This window comes from Hyla sarda, chromosome 3, assembly GCF_029499605.1.
Source record: "Hyla sarda isolate aHylSar1 chromosome 3, aHylSar1.hap1, whole genome shotgun sequence".
In the NCBI taxonomy this organism is placed as follows: Eukaryota; Metazoa; Chordata; class Amphibia; order Anura; family Hylidae; genus Hyla; species Hyla sarda.
The window spans coordinates 75659124-75678984 of record NC_079191.1 but is presented as its reverse complement, the minus strand read 5'-3'; the positions used below and the strand labels follow the sequence as shown (position 1 = coordinate 75678984).

The window sequence follows — 19861 nt, the reverse complement described above, 5'->3', positions numbered from 1 at the left end:
GTACTTGCATCGTAAAATCGAGCTGGCGGTCCACTATGAGGTTAGCTTCTGCCTGTTCCAGCCCCTGCCTCTCAGTGCCCCCCTCCCCCCCCCAGATGCTCATGATTGAGTGTCCTGGGAGCCCGAAGCATTTACTTAAAAAAAAATACTGTCTTACCACAGGATTAATATAACAAGGAGATCACATGGTGGCACAATGACAGAGCCTGGAGATGGCAGCAGCATGATGAAACCATAGGGCAGCAGAATTACAGAGCCTGGAGGTGGCAGCAGCATGAGGAGACCATATGGCGGCAGAATGGCACAGCGTGGACATGGCGACAGCCTATGTAGGCTACAGAGCGGCATAATGACAGAGCCTGGACGTGGCATCAGCATGAGGAGACCATAGGGCAGCACAATAACAGAGCCTGGAGGTGGCAGCAGCATGAGGAGACCATATGGTGACAAAATGACAGAGCCTGGAGGTGGCAGCATCAGCATGAGGAGACCATATGGTGGCACAATAACAGAGCCTGGAGGTTGCAACATCAGCATGAGGAGACCATATAGTGACACAATGAGAGAGCCTGGAGGTGGCAGCATCAGCATGAGGAGATGATATGATGGCACAATGACAGAGCCTGGAGGTGGCAGCAGCATGAGGGCCATGCCAACTGAGGGTTGAATCTGAGGAACCCACCGATTGTTGACTAGGGCTCTCGGATGTCACTTGGGATGAAGTGGATGACCGAGTGAACCAATCAATCACGGCTGCTGGGTTGCTGGTCAAGACACGACCACTAGCTGACACCGGGAGCTCAGACCTTTCGCTGCGACTCCTGCTGCCACGCGCCCCCCTCTGCCATTCCTCTGTGCATGGCTTGGCACTTCTCTGCCTGACATACTTGTAGAACAGTGGTGTGCATATATATTTTACTTTTTATAAAGCAATATGCCCCTATACGGCTACCACAGAAACTTGCGGAACACTCAATGGCCCTGATTTACTATTGTAAACCCCACATGTTTTGTCGGGTTGTGCGCCAGAAATTCTGTCCATGCCAGAATGTGCACCAGAATTTGCGCCAGAATTGAAAGAAGCCCAACTATCTCTCCATTTTACTGAGAAAACCCCAAAAGAGGGTGTGGTCACCGAAAAGGGGGCGTATCCCCGACATTTTCACAAAAAACTAACATATTTACTAAGGTTTCCACAGAAAATGTAGTGGATTTGAGCTGAGGAAAACCCTACAGATCAGAGCAGGTGTAAAAAGATCAAAATGTAGGGAAAAGTGAAAAATGTAGGGAAACCTTAGTAAATACCGTGGGAAAAAAATTGTAGGGAATTAAAACCCCTAAAAATACCTACACTCCACTCTTAGTAAATCAGGGTCAATGTGTGTGTGTATATATATATATATATATATATATATATATATATATATCCCTGTTTTTACACTAACAGGCCACTATACGCTTGAAACAGAAAACACGGACAACAGCAGAGTGCGTATATATTTAACTTTTTTGAGTAATACGCCCCAGTACGGTTGCACCAGAAATAAGCGTAACAATCTGGTGCTTTTACACTTACTGCCCCGTATTACCTGTAACCAGAAAAAACGTAGATCTGCGGAGTGCGTATATTTTTCACTTTTTTACAGTAGTACACCCCAGTACGGTTACAACAGAAAAAAGCGTACTCTCTCTCTCTCTGAACTCTGTCTGCCTGCACTATGGTTGCTTGCAGTTTTTGAATGGGGAGTCACAGTGCTTCATGTGATCACTGATAATCTCAATTGGCAGACTATGAAACTACTTCTGAACTCTCCCTGCCTGCCTGCAGTGATGCAGGCTTGAGGTCAATGGATTTCCCCTGTGCTGATCTGCATTGTCAGTAACGCTGATTAGTGACCAAACAGTGTCTGCTCTCTCTCTAGCCAGAACGAATGCAGGCTTGAGGTGAATGGATTCGCTGCTAGACATATCTCTATTGTCAATCAGTAACAGTCTCTACTCTGTGACATCACAGTGCTGACTGGCTGCTGATAGGCTGCATGCCTCCATGTGATTCAGGGTGATCCCGCCTACCCGCCTTCCTAGAGTTCCTTGCCCCATGTCCTCACACGTGTAGCCGCCATTTTAGCCCTCCAGCCAGCACAAAATATAGTAAATGAAGTGATTTGTTAACACAAAGAGCGACGAAATTTGGATTCATTACAAATAGAATTTTTCATGAAATTCAGAACTAATTTGACTTTGTCAGCCTTGATTTGCTCATCTCTACTATTTACCTCCTTGCACAACCAGGTATTGGTGCAATTGTATTAAACCTCAGTATTTCTTGAGATAGTGTAAGCTGCACTTTCTTTCTCAATTTCCAATTTCTGCAGCTTTATTTATGTGTGGCGCACATAAACGCTGCACATGATAAATGTCGCCCAGCAGTGGGACCCCCCAATCACCCGTCACGTCATGCCCCCTCCCATAGACTTGCTTTCAGAGGGCGGGGCGTACGCCATGAGGGGTCGGGGCTATGACATCACGAGCTCCCGGCGCCGGCTCCAGCATACGGAACAGTTTGTTCCGAACGCTGGATGCGGGCTGCGGGGGGGTCGTGACGTCATGACTACCACAGCCTGCACCCAGCGTTCGGAACAAAATGTTCCAAATGCTGGGGCAGTGGAGTACCCCTCTAACTGCAATAGCATATACCATACATAGACCCTAGGTAAGAGTGGCATGGTTTATGGATAGAAATTCTTGAACAGTACCTTTATAATGATATCCTACCGGAAACTCTGTCTAGTTTCTATTTTGGATTTGTGCTGGGAAATGTGACCTTTTGAATTGCTTTACTTGTTACGCCGAGCGCTCCGGGTCCCCGCTCCTCCCCGGAGCGCTCGCAACATCCTCGCTACTGCAGCGCCCCGGTCAGATCCACTGACCGGATGCGCTGCGATACCGCCTCCAGCCGGGATGCGATTCGCGATGCGGGTGGCGCCCGCTCGCGATGCGCACCCCGGCTCCCGTACCTGACTCGCTCTCCGTCGGTCCTGTCCCGGCGCGCGCGGCCCCGCTCCCTAGGGCGCGCGTGCGCCGGGTCTCTGCGATTTAAAGGGCCACTGCGCCACTGATTGGCGCAGTTGTTCTAATTAGTGTGTTCACCTGTGCACTCCCTATGTATACCTCACTTCCCCTGCACTCCCTCGCCGGATCTTGTTGCCATCGTGCCAGTGAAAGCGTTTCCTTGTGTGTTCCTAGCCTGTGTTCCAGACCTCCTGCCGTTGCCCCTGACTACGATCCTTGCTGCCTGCCCCGACCTTCTGCTACGTCCGACCTTGCTCTTGTCTACTCCCTTGTACCGCGCCTATCTTCAGCAGTCAGAGAGGTTGAGCCGTTGCTAGTGGATACGACCTGGTTACTACCGCCGCTGCAAGACCATCCCGCTTTGCGGCGGGCTCTGGTGAATACCAGTAGTAACTTAGAACCGGTCCACTAGCACGGTCCACGCCAATCCCTCTCTGGCACAGAGGATCCACCTCCTGCCAGCCGGCATCGTGACAGTAGATCCGGCCATGGATCCCGCTGAAGTTCCTCTGCCAGTTGTCGCCGACCTCACCACGGTGGTCGCCCAGCAGTCACAACAGATAGCGCAACAAGGCCATCAGCTGTCTCAACTGACCGTGATGCTACAGCAGCTACTACCACAGCTTCAGCAATCATCTCCTCCGCCAGCTCCTGCACCTCCTCCGCAGCGAGTGGCCGCTTCCAGCCTACGACTATCCTTGCCGGATAAATTTGATGGGGACTCTAAGTTTTGCCGTGGCTTTCTTTCACAATGTTCCCTGCACTTGGAAATGATGTCGGACCAGTTTCCTACTGAAAGGTCTAAGGTGGCTTTCGTAGTCAGCCTTCTGTCTGGGAAAGCTCTGTCATGGGCCACACCGCTCTGGGACCGCAATGACCCCGTCACTGCCTCAGTACACTCCTTCTTCTCGGAAATTCGAAGTGTCTTTGAGGAACCTGCCCGTGCCTCTTCTGCTGAGACTGCCCTGCTGAACCTGGTCCAGGGTAATTCTTCCGTTGGCGAGTACGCCATACAATTCCGTACTCTTGCTTCCGAACTATCCTGGAATAATGAGGCCCTCTGCGCGACCTTTAAAAAAGGCCTATCCAGCAACATTAAAGATGTTCTGGCCGCACGAGAAATTCCTGCTAACCTGCATGAACTCATTCATCTAGCCACTCGCATTGACATGCGTTTTTCCGAAAGGCGTCAGGAGCTCCGCCAGGATATGGACTTTGTTCGCACGAGGCGTTTTTTCTCCCCGGCTCCTCTCTCCTCTGGTCCTCTGCAATCCGTTCCTGTGCCTCCCGCCGTGGAGGCTATGCAAGTTGACCGGTCTCGCTTGACACCTCACTGTACTGTGCCGGTACCGAACACTTCCTGAAGGATTGTCCTATCCGTCCTCCCCGCCTGGAAAGACGTACGCTGACTCCGCACAAAGGTGAGACAGTTCTTGATGTCAACTCTGCTTCTCCACGCCTTACTGTGCCTGTGCGGATATCTGCCTCTACCTTCTCCTTCTCTACTATGGCCTTCTTGGATTCCGGATCTGCAGGAAATTTTATTTTGGCCTCTCTCATCAACAGGTTCAACATCTCGGTGACCAGTCTCGCCAGACCCCTCTACATCAATTGTGTTAACAATGAAAGATTGGACTGTACCGTACGTTACCGCACGGAGCCCCTCCTAATGTGCATCGGACCTCATCACGAAAAAATTGAGTTTTTGGTCCTCTCCAATTGCACTTCCGAAATTCTCCTTGGACTACCATGACTTCAACGCCATTCTCCAACCCTTGATTGGTCCACAGGAGAAATCAAGAGCTGGGGTACTTCTTGTTTCAAGGACTGTCTTAAACCGGTTCCCAGTACTCCCTGCCGTGACCCTGTGGTTCCCCCTGTAACCGGTCTCCCTAAGGCTTATATGGACTATGCTGATGTATTTTGCAAAAAACAAGCTGAAACTTTACCTCCTCACAGGCCTTATGACTGTCCTATTGACCTCCTCCCGGGCACTACTCCACCCCGGGGCAGAATTTATCCTCTGTCCGCCCCAGAGACTCTTGCTATGTCTGAATACATCCAGGAAAATTTAAAAAAGGGGTTTATCCGCAAATCCTCCTCTCCTGCCGGAGCTGGATTTTTCTTTGTGTCCAAAAAAGATGGCTCCCTACGTCCTTGCATTGACTACCGCGGACTTAATAAAATCACGGTAAAGAACCGCTACCCCCTACCTCTTATCTCAGAACTCTTTGATCGCCTTCAAGGTGCCCACATCTTTACCAAACTGGACTTAAGAGGTGCTTATAATCTCATCCGCATCAGGGAGGGGGACGAATGGAAAACTGCATTTAACACTAGAGATGGACACTTTGAGTATCTGGTCATGCCCTTTGGCCTGTGCAACGCCCCTGCCGTCTTCCAAGACTTTGTTAATGAAATTTTTCGTGATCTCTTATATTCCTGTGTTGTTGTGTATCTGGACGATATTCTGATTTTTTCTGCCAACTTAGAAGAACACCGCCAGCATGTCCGCATGGTTCTTCAGAGACTTCGAGACAATCAACTTTATGCCAAAATGGAGAAATGTCTGTTTGAATGTCAATCTCTTCCTTTCCTAGGATATTTGGTCTCTGGCCAGGGACTACAAATGGACCCAGATAAACTCTCTGCCGTCTTAGATTGGCCACGCCCCTCCGGACTCCGTGCTATCCAACGTTTTTTGGGGTTCGCCAATTATTACAGACAATTTATTCCACATTTTTCCACTATTGTGGCTCCTATCGTGGCTTTAACCAAGAAGAATGCCAATCCTAAGTCCTGGTCTCCTCAAGCGGAAGACGCATTTAAACGGCTCAAGTCTGCCTTTTCTTCTGCTCCCGTGCTCTCCAGACCTGACCCATCTAAACCCTTCCTATTGGAGGTTGATGCCTCCTCAGTGGGAGCTGGAGCGGTCCTTCTACAAAAAAATTCTTCCGGGCATGCTGTTACTTGTGGGTTTTTTTTCTAGGACCTTCTCTCCGGCGGAGAGGAACTACTCCATCGGGGATCGAGAACTACTGGCCATTAAATTGGCACTTGAGGAATGGAGGCATCTGCTGGAGGGATCAAAATTTCCAGTTATCATTTACACCGATCACAAGAATCTCTCCTATCTCCATTCTGCCAGACGGCTGAATCCTCGCCAGGCCAGGTGGTCTCTGTTCTTTGCCCGTTTTAATTTTGAAATTCATTTTCGCCCTGCCGACAAGAACATTAGGGCCGATGCTCTCTCTCGTTCCTCGGATGCCTCGGAAGTAGAGCTCTCTCCGCAACACATCATTCCTCCTGACTGTCTGATCTCCACTTCTCCAGCCTCCATCAGGCAAACTCCTCCAGGGAAGACCTTCGTTTCTCCACGCCAACGCCTCGGAATCCTCAAATGGGGTCACTCCTCCCACCTCGCTGGCCATGCGGGCATCAAAAAGTCCTTGCAACTCATCTCTCGTTTCTATTGGTGGCCGACTCTGGAGACGGATGTTGTTGATTTTGTGCGGGCCTGTACTGTCTGTGCCCGGGATAAGACTCCTCGCCAGAAGCCTGCTGGTCTCCTTCATCCTCTGCCTGTCCCCGAACAGCCTTGGTCTCTGATTGGTATGGACTTTATTACAGACTTACCCCCATCCCGTGGCAACACTGTTGTTTGGGTGGTCGTTGATCGATTTTCCAAGATGGCACATTTTATTCCTCTTCCTGGTCTTCCTTCAGTGCCTCAGTTGGCAAAACAATTTTTTGTACATATTTTTCGTCTTCACGGTTTGCCCACGCAGATCGTCTCGGATAGAGGCGTCCAATTCGTGTCAAAATTCTGGAGGGCTCTCTGTAAACAACTCAAGATTAAATTAAACTTCTCTTCTGCTTATCATCCTCAATCCAATGGGCAAGTAGAAAGAATTAACCAGGTCCTGGGTGACTATTTACGGCATTTTGTTTCCTCCCGCCAGGATGACTGGGCAGATCTTCTACCATGGGCCGAATTCTCGTACAACTTCAGAGTCTCTGAATCTTCTTCCAAATCCCCATTTTTCGTGGTGTACGGCCGTCACCCTCTTCCCCCCCTCCCTACTCCCTTGCCCTCTGGTTTGCCCGCTGTGGATGAAGTAACTCGTGATCTTTCCACCATATGGAAAGAGACCCAAAATTCTCTTTTACAGGCTTCTTCTCGCATGAAAAAGTTTGCCGATAAGAAAAGAAGAGCTCCCCCCGTTTTTTCTCCCGGAGACAAGGTATGGCTCTCCGCTAAATATGTCCGCTTCCGTGTCCCCAGCTACAAATTGGGACCACGCTATCTTGGTCCTTTCAAAATCTTGTGCCAAATTAATCCTGTCTCTTACAAACTTCTTCTTCCTCCTTCTCTTCGTATTCCTAATGCCTTTCATGTCTCTCTTCTTAAACCACTCATCATCAACCGTTTTTCTCCCAAACTTGTTTCTCCCACTCCTGTTTCCGGTTCTTCTGACATCTTCTCCGTAAAGGAGATACTGGCCTCCAAGAAGGTCAGAGGGAAAACTTTTTTTTTGGTTGATTGGGAGGGCTGTGGTCCTGAAGAGAGATCCTGGGAACCTGAGGACAATATCCTAGACAAAAGTCTGGTCCTCAGGTTCTCAGGCTCCAAGAAGAGGGGGAGACCCAAGGGGGGGGGTACTGTTACGCCGAGCGCTCCGGGTCCCCGCTCCTCCCCGGAGCGCTCGCAACATCCTCGCTACTGCAGCGCCCCGGTCAGATCCACTGACCGGGTGCGCTGCGATACCGCCTCCAGCCGGGATGCGATTCGCGATGCGGGTGGCGCCCGCTCGCGATGCGCACCCCGGCTCCCGTACCTGACTCGCTCTCCGTCGGTCCTGTCCCGGCGCACGCGGCCCCGCTCCCTAGGGCGCGCGCGCGCCGGGTCTCTGCGATTTAAAGGGCCACTGCGCCACTGATTGGCGCAGTTGTTCTAATTAGTGTGTTCACCTGTGCACTCCCTATGTATACCTCACTTCCCCTGCACTCCCTCGCCGGATCTTGTTGCCATCGTGCCAGTGAAAGCGTTTCCTTGTGTGTTCCTAGCCTGTGTTCCAGACCTCCTGCCGTTGCCCCTGACTACGATCCTTGCTGCCTGCCCCGACCTTCTGCTACGTCCGACCTTGCTCTTGTCTACTCCCTTGTACCGCGCCTATCTTCAGCAGTCAGAGAGGTTGAGCCGTTGCTAGTGGATACGACCTGGTTACTACCGCCGCTGCAAGACCATCCCGCTTTGCGGCGGGCTCTGGTGAATACCAGTAGTAACTTAGAACCGGTCCACTAGCACGGTCCACGCCAATCCCTCTCTGGCACAGAGGATCCACCTCCTGCCAGCCGGCATCGTGACATTACTGATATAAAGTAGTTGTAAGAACTGAAGCTAAAACTGTCATCATAGGGATACTGTTACCTAATGGTCATTGCATATGACATGTGCTTTAACAATATATAACCATCATATGTACCGTATTTATCGGCGTATAACACGCACTTTTTAGGCTAAAATTTTTAGCCTAAAGTCTGTGTGCGTGTTATATGCCGATACACCCCCAGGAAAGGCAGGGGGAGAGAGGCCGTCTCTGCCCGCTTCTCTCCCCCTGCCTTTCCTGGGATCTAGAGCGCTGCTGTCGGCCCTTCTCACGCCCTGGGTATCGGCGCCGCTGCCCGTTCTGTCCCCCTGACTATCGGTGCCGGCCCTTCTCACCCCCATTGCCGGCGACGATAGCCAGGGGCAGAGAAGCGGCGCCGACAGCCAGGGGAAGAGAAGGGGCAGCGGCACCCATTGCCGGCGCCGCTGCCCCGTTGCCTCCCCCCATCCCCGGTGGCATAATTACCTGAGTCAGGTCCGCGCTGCTGCAGGCCTCCGGCGTGCGTCCCCGGCATCGTTGCTATGCGCTGAACGGCGCGGCGCATGACGTCAGTGCGCCGCGCCGTGCATAGCAACGACGCAGGGGACGCACGCCGGAGGCCTGCAGCAGCGCGGACCTGACTCAGGTAATTATGCCACCGGGGATGGGGGGAGGCAACGGGGCAGCGGCGCCGGCAATGGGTGCCGCTGCCCCTTCTCTCCCCCTGGCTGTCGGCGCCGCTTCTCTCCCCCTGGCTATCGGCGCCGGCAATGGGGCGCCGGCAACGATAGTCAGGGGGACAGAACGGGCAGCGGCGCCGATAGCCAGGGGGTGAGAAGGGCCGACAGCAGCGCTCTAGACCCCAGGAAAGGCAGGGGGAGAGAAGCGGGTAGCGACGGCCTCTCTCCCCCTGCTTTTCCTGGGGGTATATCGGGGTATACACGCGCACACACGCACCCTCATTTTACCATGGATATTTGGGTAAAAAACTTTTTTTACCCAAATATCCTTGGTAAAATGAGGGTGCGTGTTATAGGCCGGTGCGTGGTATACCCCGATAAATACGGTAATTATCATAATACTACCACTTTATAAAGCATTGGTACAGCCTCACTTGGAATATGCTGTTCAGTTTGGGGCACCGGTTCATGAAAGGGACATTCTGGCGTTTAAAAGGGTCCAGAGACGCGCAACTAAACTAATAAGGGTCATGGAACATCTCAGCTATGAGGAAAGAATAAAAGAATTATGATCAACTTATTTAAAGAGTACCTGTCTTGATCTTGTTAAATTTTATAATCTTCCCAGTTCACTGCCCCCATCATGATAAACCACCCCCTGCCTTTATTTTTAATCAATTTTAGTTTTACACCTTGATATTGCTCTGTATTTTCTGCTCAGTCTCAGTCAAAATCACAGACTGGGAAAGGGGCGTTACCCAGCAGGTGTGACATCATCTATAGCCATACAGGGGAGAACTTCCTCCCTCACTAAATGGTTTAGTCTTCAGGGGCGACAAGCTGAATGGTAGTGTGAACGCAGCCTTGCAAGTATAACGGATGCCCATAAACAAATAACACCCTGCAGGGCAGCACCAGCCTTTCCAGGTACCATTATGGCCCAGCATGTGTTTTCTTAATGCTATGAAGACTTAGGTAGTAATAATCTGTTGACAACTTCCCATCAATCGCTGTCTGCAGTGAATTGAGAATATAGGCGGCTGTATACATAGAGCCTGTGCAGAAATGTGAAATATTTCCAATAAAAAGGTGAGGGGATTGCTATATATGCACTTGCCTGTGTTATATTTTAATAATTAAAGAAGTCAGTGCTTCAATGGCATTAGTATATATGAGTAAAGCAATTTGTTTGGGCGCCAATTCACGGTTGCTTTCGATTTGGAAGTGTCCTGTGATTGCTCATACAAAGAATTACAAAAGCAGGGACTCCTGTCAATGGTAGAGGAGTCACTGCTCCTATATAGTACACTGAGCATCTGGGCCAGGCAAAGAGTGCCCAACAAAATGTATACAGTGAGGGGCAGCTGTAGTGCATGTAGTAATGTTGCTTCCTTTCGATCCAGGGTTCCCCATGAATACCGGTGGAGACGCTGGAACACCAGGACTGTTGATGTTGACTGCATGCAGGGCGGGCAATGTCCCAATTGTTGGGGCAGGTGATGACCTCGCTGCTGGAGATGAAGGGGGGCTGCCGCCTGATTGATCTGGAGAGCTGGGTTCGGACATCCTGTTGATTTTTGAGTGTGCTATCGCTTTAAAGGGGTACTCCGGTGGAAAACTTTTTTTTAAATCAACTGGTGCCAGAAAGTTAAACAGATTTGTTAATTACTTCTATAAAAAAATCTTAATCCTTCCAGTACTTATTAGCTGCTGGATACTACAGAGGAAATTCTTTTCTTTTTGGAACACAGAGCTCTCTGCTGAATCACGAGCACAATGCTCTCTGCCAACATCTCCATTTTAAGAACTGTCCAGAGAAGGAGAAAATCCCCATAGCAAACATATGCTGCTCTGGACAGTTCCTAAAATGGACAGAGATGTCAGCAGAGAGCTCTGTGTTCCAAAAAGAAAAGAATTTCCTCTGTAGTATTCAGCAGCTAATAAGTACTGGAAGGATTAAGATTTTTTAATAGAAGTAATTTACAAATCTAGTAGTCACATCACTAAAAGATAAGAAAAAGAAAGATTGCGGAGCAGCTCACCAGGTCCTAGTACTTGAGGTGTCGGATGTCACATTGCAGTCAGGAACATCACGGTCAGGCAGCAGGAGAACAGGGAGGCTGTGATGGTATTGAGGGAATCAGACGTCAGGGCCACAGCCGTATCGCACCGTTCGGTGCTTCGTCAGGCCCCTGTGAAGCACCGAACGGCTGTGGCCCTGACATCTGATTTCCCCCCCCCCCCCCATACCATCACAGCCTCCCCGTCCTCCTGCTGCCTGACCGTGATGTGCCTGACCGCAATGTGACAGCAGACACAGTATATAGACAGTGGAATTTTTAGGATGATATAGCAGTGCCAGATTTTCTTTCTCTTTTGTGGCTATATTAATTTACAAATCTGTTTAACTTTCTGGCACCAGTTGATTTAAGTAAAAAAAATAAGTTTTCCACCGGAGTACCCCTTTAATACTGACAATCATTGATGTTTGCAGAGTCTGTGCTGCAGTGGGTGCTTGACAGATAACAGCAGAGATGAACGCAGCAGCTGGAGCTTTCAATATGGCTGCGCCCAGGGAACATCCGGTTTTGGTCCGGTCATCAACATCTTCCCCTGTGCAACACAGGGCGGCTCTTTGGTTCCTCCTCGCTGTACTGAAGAGGCGTCACCGCTGGGGACTGAGGGGGTGGAGCTGTGACCGCTCGCGTGTGCGGGAAGCAGCCGAACAAGTTAACCCTTTCAGGTACCGACTCTCTGCAGTTCACAATGGCAAATAACAGTCCTTCCTTCACCTCCCCCTCTATTTCACAAGCACCTCGGGTAAAACACTTTTCACTGGTAAAGTCCTGTACACTTTCTGACGCAAATTTTATTCACACCGGCATGCGATTTTCTGTCAATAATGGACACAGTTCAGACTGGGGGAGGACTTGACGCATAAGGCGCACCACCGCATCCTGTTTGTAGGACGCCCAAAGTTTTGGTATGGGGTGTAATGCCTAGGGGCAGATGGCATTAACCCCTTGTATTCGTGATGCCAGGGCGTTGTTTATCCTCAATACTACCGAAGGTATACCGTTGGATCCTGGGCTAGGCACGGGGCAATAATGACTCCGACACCAAGTTACGGATAACATGCGAAGAAAATAGGAAAAAAGGGACCAGCGGATTCCAGGCGCTGCTTGCTCAAACACCATAGGCAGAGGTTAATAGTAAAAGATCCTTGCAGGGATCGTATTTATTGGGATGCTGATCTGATGAAGAGGGGGTTACCCTCAAAACGCGTCATCTGTTATTTTATTATTTTAATAATAAATACGATCACTGCAAGGTTCTTTTACTATTAACCTCTGCCTATGGTGTTTGAGCAAGCAGCGCCTGGAATCCGCTGGTCCCTTTTTCCTATTTTCTTCGCATGCTTCTACAGGACAGGATCTCCTGATTCCTGAGGACCCTCCGGCTGAGCAGCCTGCTCCACCTCTATCAGAGGTGATATGCAATTTATCCTCCACTCCAAGGTGAGCGTCCACCAATAAGGTGCTACACTATTTTAATCTATCCTAAGGGTAATACACGAGGCACCGTTTGCGGTCTTCCACAAGTTACGGATAACGGTAGCTTTACTGAGTGACAGATGGTACAGTCTATACAGTGCAGTCGGGCCCACAGAGGTGATCAGTGACTTCAGAGACCTTAATGGCTTGCTGAGACTTGCAGTGGTTTTGGACAACTTAGTGCAGGCCACGTTGACTTGACAATAGATGATAGTGACTGACTTGACTTGACTGGAGACAGACTGAGCTGTGATTTTAGCTTACTTGTAGACTTGTAGACTTGTGGCTGCAGACTTGACTTGAGACCTCCTATGACTCCAAACACACTCTTAGGCTCGGCTGCACCTCAGCAAAGACTCAGGAATTAAGAGCATCAGGGAGAGAGCTAGCTCCACCCAGGGCTGATATGGGGGAGACTAGGAGGGGTCCCATAGGTCACCCTTAGGTCACATGGTCACTGATACCTCCCTGGGTTACACTCACATGACAACTCACATGACAACTGGTGATCACATGTAAACATTTCTTAGAGTAATAAAACTCATATACATTTTACAATATAACAAATGGCAGAAAATATATATACATAAGTGGACAGTTGTCGGGGGCCCAGGGGACACTGCAGGGAGGCTGCCTGACAGGGCAGCAAGGGTACAGGGGTATAACACCTGTACTGAGCCACCACAAATATATTTATACATTTTTGTAATAACTACGTAGTTTATTGACAAATATCAGCTCTGTGCCCAGTCATCTATAAGGACACATAAGCAGAGAAAATAATTTGGCAGTTCAAGAGTTAAACTGCAAATGCATAAGAAAACTATTAAGACACATAACATTTCCTACACATTCAGACAATAAGAGAGCAAACAGCTTATGACAGGCGTGCCAGATGCCCCCTGGCTCTGCTGCTCATGCGCACACAGTGCAGCTCCCATCCATGCAGCTCTATAGCTTATCACAGTCTCCCCTTCAGCTGCAACCTCCGTCCCTATTTCCTCTCTTGTATGTTTGACAAATGCAGTCTGAGCGAAGAGCAAGAGAGGCAGGGTAAGGGAGGGGGAGGCAGGGGGTGGGGAGCGCTCACTGCCCTCCTATAAGCATTATTTTCCTGCAGCTCCCTGTAGACATCTAGAGAGAACATTGTTGGGCTCCTTACACTGTGCTGGACCACACAAGATTCCAAGAAAAGATAAGAAAGTCAACTGAAGATGTACTCATCCCAGGGCAGGAGAACTATCTGCCTGTAAGGCAACATACTCCACCTGCTAAAACCAGAGGTAATGGCTCCTAAGTGTATGTTTGCAGATGAATGGGATTTCCATTGAGGATTGCATGAGGGAGGCAGTGGGCACTGTGCCTTCATGGTGATATAGTGCAGATGATGGAATGAGTGGTGCCTTGGCTCATCCCCAAGCGTTTTCTTCTTGGCAAGAGTAGAACTGGGATTAAGCACTAAGCAATATTTTCATCAGATATACATTAGGAAATATGATCGCTCCAGGCAAGACGACTTGACGTGAGCCTTGCCCTTTCCTTCTTACTAGACTGCTGTCCATGGTGCTGAACCCCATCTTCATCTAATCTAATGACCTGTGATCCCTGTCCTTCACCCCACTTCTTATGTGATTGCAGGTATAGATTTCTCTACATCTTGGTACTGTATGTGGAGATGTCACTTGCAAGGTGTCCTTGGTGCTTTTATGGCATTGCTGTCTGTGGTACTGAACCGCTGCTCCATGAGGACCAATGATGCGTGTCTTCCACCTCACTTCATTGCAGATGGGTTTGTTGGTCTACTTAGCCAGTTTTCTGGCTGGGGATATACCTACTGGAAAGTCACTGGAAGTGGAAAAACAACAACAGATTTCGGAGCCCTAATGTAATATTTAGGTCTGTTGATGTTCAGATAAATAGGGAACAGACAATACTACGCCATTTTCAGTATATGGAGTGCAGTATAGTTGGGAGTGTGAAATTTGTTTGTATTTTGGGTGCAAATAGATGGATAGAAACATAGAAATAAGTAACCTAACATTTCATGCTTGTAACTTAATGTACCTTTAACTATTCATGGTTGGAATGAAAGTAAACATAGGAATACAATGTATGTGTTATAGATTATCATCTTTTTAATCTCTTTTAAGGGTTTCTGGATTTGTGTATGTTTTTTTATGAAATACAGGTTTTCTTTAACAGTCTCTAAAATATGGATGAAGACATAATTGGAACGTACTCTCAGTACAGTTTTGCTGTCATTTTAATGTTCTAAGTGAAGCAAAGGAAACAATAATCCAGGGTTGGCATTTGTACATTCAGACAAAATAGCCCAAGGGAACCAAGATATAGTCGCAGTAATAAATACACATCCTCAGATAGTGGATTGAGTTTGATCTAACAAAGAAATTATCAAATAACTTGAAAAAAACAATTTATCATATTTCTGGGGGGGGGGGGGGATACATGGTGTAGGAAAAGCACAGGGCCATTCAGTACTGACAAAAGGCATTGAGGATTGGATACTACATTTTAATTCAATATATAGGTTTATCATAGATTTTAGAAAATTAAAGATTTTACAAAATGATGGCGTATATAGTCTCTTAGGTGATACACTTGATAGTGGAGTCTTAAGAGAAGGAAAATATTAATGAAACATTAAATGGATAGGAAAAAAAAAGTAGATTTGCAGAAAAGCAAATAGTAGCTAAGCTTTTATAGCTGTTTGCAGAAGGACACCGGATGTTACCTGCCTCCCCATTATCCATTCATGGTTATTGTCAATGCCCATCTGCAGATATGACATCAGGCTGCCACAGCTTTAGTAAAAGCTTAAAGAGGTTATCCAGGATTGAAAAACAGCACTGATCTCTTCAAAAACAGCACCACATCTGCCTCAGGGTGTGTGTGGTATTGCAGCTCCGTTTCATTGAAATGAATGGAGCCAAGTTGTCATATCAGACACAGCCTAAGGTAAGGGGTAGTGCTGTTTTTAGAAGAAATTAATTCTGTTTTCCTTTCCCGGATAACCCCTTTAAACTGTTTGCTGTAGCTCTAGCAAATAAGAAGGTTTAAAACCTTTGTTGCCATTCATTATTTAGTATATTGTTTAGTCTGTAAACCTTCATATTGGTTGTTGATGAAGAACAGTCAGTCAGTACGAGCCCAGATTAAATAGTGAAAACTTGGTTATTATAATTTTCAGTGTTGCTTTTTTTATACATGAAAAGATTTGAAGTGTAATCACTGTGCAGATATTTCTAAATCTGCTACTGTCAGCAAGTTTAGATTTTTTGCAACTATATGCAAAATCTCAATATACCCGAAGCACTTTTTTTTTTTAAACTCTGATCCCTATTAGTACAACTACAAATAAAATTTAAAGGTCATGGATGCCATTGCACAGGTTTTTTTTTAAATATTTGTATCCTAAAGACAAAATTAAGAAACTCTAGTCTAGAAACTACAGTCTTTATTAGCGATTCTGCTACTTGAATGGGCACTGTCATGAAATATGATTTTTAATATTTGATTCCTTATGCCAAATAAATAACTTTTGTAATTGGCTTCCTTTGAAAAAAATATGTTTTGTTCGTTTTTCTGCTATATAATTCTGGCCACCAGGGGTCTCCCTTTTTTGGCCAGAACACATTCCATCTGGTCAAAATCTCAGATTTTGGTCTCCTGCTTGTAATGGTAGGAGACCAAACTCAGGAAGTGTTTCTCTGCACTGAGCTTGATTGACAGCTGCAAGGAGCCCCACTGCAAGCAGCTACACAGATTAAAAGCTGAACAGAGCCTCACTGAAAGATACATAGACTGAAAGCTGCTGCACAGAGCTTGAGGTCTTTTATTCCTCACAGCACTGCAACCATGTGAGGGCGGAAGTGGTCCCCTAGCATGCTTCAGTGATGTCATGCCTGCTGGGAAATGCCCACTTTCTCCTGCTGGAAGATTTCACTATGTGAGCAAGAAGAAAGGTATGATACACAGTTTTTAAAAGCTCTGAATTTTTTTCTAAGGGTGGGAGGGGTGTTAGGAGTACTTAGGGAACATAGCCTGTGTTAGTTTAGAATAGTTTATTTAGTGACAGGTACTCTTTAAAGATTAGCCCATCAGATAGACTCTCCACACTCATAGCATTAGAGATAGCATCAAGATGAGGTAGGTGGTACTTACTATCTCAAAAAGTAGATGGAGGGAAAGAATCCTTGGAGGACAGCTCACACAGACTTTAGAAAGAGAGAAAGCAGATTCGAGGTAGTCTGGAGGGGAGATTCATATATGCTGTGTACAATTATAGATAGTAGATTGAGCTCACACAGCAAACTGCAGAGATTGTAGAAGAGAAACAAAACAGATATTTTTTTTGTTATTAAGACCTATGGATGAAATGTTCTGCACTATAATTGTAATGAGCTTACCTGGTCAGGCTATAGTGTTGCCTCCAGTTCTCTCTGGTGGTCGGTGGCATTCCTCATTGTCTTGGCAATGGCCCTGCACATAGCAGGACCATTTATCAATGTGTGATCCGGTGAGCCTGGCCAACAAGGATGGTTGAGTGCCAGGCCAATCAGCTTTGGCGCTAACACTCACACCTCTCAAATTTAAACTCTTTTGTATTTGCCTACGATTGTGAAGTTTTTACAACTCACCAGTGTTTCTGACTCCTATATTGTCTATGTACTTGACCTTGTGATCGAAACTCTGCTTGCGACCAGACCCTGCCTTTGCCTTCTGACTTTGTACTTTGCTACCATCTAGGTTTTGATTCTCTGGCCTGTTTTGGATTTACTCCTTGTCTGCCGACTATTTTGTCCCCGTGTTGCTGACCTGGCCTGTCTGATTTCCCTGATGCCCCATACACTTAGCGAATGTTGCCCAGTTAGGGTGGATTGAGGGTTGGACAGTGGTAAGGGCAAAATGTAGACCTGCGCTGATCCCTACCCTGGATGTGACAATAATGGTATAAAGCTGGAATAAAAAATATATGGAGGCCTTTAAATATATAGATCATAGAATCATCACATATCAAACAATGCAGTACTCCAAATATTCTATATGTTTCCATACCACTAGTACAAAACATATTCTTCTAAAGTAACAGTAAATGATTGATGTAAAGTAATAAATACAAAGGCAAATATATAGGTTAAAAAAATATAGCGTACAATGCACAAAAATGCTGCCATTCAAGTGACTGAATATTTATGTCATACTAATAATACTACAATTCAGTGACTCAGCAAGAGAGTAACTAAATAATACCCCCATTTTGATTAATTCCACCATAAAGTGACCAAACAATTTTGCCCTACAGAATTTTGCCCTACCACAGAAACTGCCTCTCTCTGAATAACACCATAAAGACCCTGATTTACCATTGTCTTGCTCCACAGTTGTGCCTAGGCCAAAATTTGCACCAAAAAAGAAAAGAACACAATGGCCCTCATTTACTTAGAAAATCGGGTTGTAAGTCTATGTTGCTTTCTTACCCGACTGCTTTTTTTCCCCTGATATTTATTATTATGTCGCATCCTGTTTGTCGCACGTGGGTTTTGTTGGTTTTGGTTTCCAACTCCTCTGAGTTGTCTGGAAAAAATCCACAACAATTGAACAAATTCGGGTTGGAAAGCTTTATAAATACGTGGGAAAGCTCAGAAATGTCGGGTTACGCCCCTTTTTCGGTTTTGGGAGAATCCACATCGGGTCCGTTGGGAAAAAATGTTGCATCGTGTCGCAGACTGGCGCACGATGTCTGCGACATGTCGCAGACAAAGATGCGACAAAATGACCCGACAAAACAAGTCGGGTTTAGAATAGTAAATGAGGGCCAATGTCCACACCCCACTACAAAGACCTAAAAAGGGGCGTGGCTTCAAGATTTTAGAACAACCCAACTTTTTTATAGTAAGATCACCCAACATCATGTGACTTTTTGAAACACAAAAAAAGAAAATTATGATCAGAACGTTCTCTGTTTTTCTGACCTATGCGATCCCAAAGAAAGAAATCAACAAACAACTTTCCACATAAAACCCACAGCACAATCTTAGTAAATTGTAATATAGTGAATTATAAGGTTACATGGGTGGTTTATAGGACATCATCTTGCTGCAGACCAGACAAAGGAGTACAGTACATATTGGGAAAAGGCACAAGCTAATAAGCAACCATTAAACCAGATGACTCATGGTCGTTCACTCCATTCAGATTCTCTTTCTAATCTATTTTAGACGGTAATGATGCTTCTTTTAGCAACGATTTGTCTCTGTAGAGCAGTGTTTCCGAACCAGGGCACCTCCAGCTGTTGGAAAACTACAACTCCCAGCATGCCCGGACAGCCGAAGGCTGTCCGTGCATGCTGGGAGGTTTAGATTTTCAACAGCTGGAGGCACCCTGGTTGGCAAACACTGCTGTAGAGTTTACTACATGGATGTCTTTGCCTACTCTAAAATGTAACCCATCTAAACCCTCTATTGGAGCTCATATGTACAAACAATTTGGTACATTCCAATCATTTACCAAAATGAATGCAGCAGTACCCCATGAAAGACAGAGCCTCCCCATAGCAAAGACAGCCTCGATAAATTATGGCAAGTATGCGTGCCACCATAAACCGTGATAGCAATGATACCTTTACAAACAGTGCCAACTAGCTTCCCCATTGAACAGTAAGTACCAGTTTTGCCCTTATTTATAGTGCCTTCCAGTAAGAAGCGTAACTTGAAGATGCTGGGCACCAATGCAAAAGCTGCAACAGGGGTGCCAACAATGATGCTTCATTTATAGCACTGGTGTGTATATATATATATATATATATATATATATATATATATATATATATAGATACACTGCTCAAAAAAATAAAGGGAACACTAAGATAACACATCCTAGATCTGAATGAATGAACTAATCGGATGAAATACTTTCGTCTTTACATAGTTGAATGTGTTGACAACAAAATCACACAAAATGATCAATGGAAATCTAATTTATTAACCCATGGAGGTCTGGATATGGAGTCACACTCAAAACCAACGTGGAAAACCACACTACGGGCTGATCCAACTTTGATGTAATGTCCTTAAAACAAGTCAAAATGAGGCTCAGTAGTGTGTGTGGCCTCCACGTGCCCGTATGACCTCCCTACAACGCCTGGGCATGCTCCTGATGAGGTGGC

The 19861-nt window shown here is 46.7% G+C and overlaps 1 protein-coding gene across 1 annotated transcript in view; it reads left to right on the top strand.

The window, feature by feature from the left end:
• Window positions 1-13702: 13702 nt before the first annotated feature.
• SLC35G2 (solute carrier family 35 member G2) overlaps window positions 13703-19861 on the top strand; it is a 48758-nt gene continuing 42599 nt past the window's right edge. The window contains exon 1 of the mRNA XM_056564369.1: window positions 13703-13958. The gene's annotated coding sequence lies outside the window, so the exon portion shown is untranslated. The remainder of the gene's footprint in view (window positions 13959-19861) is intronic.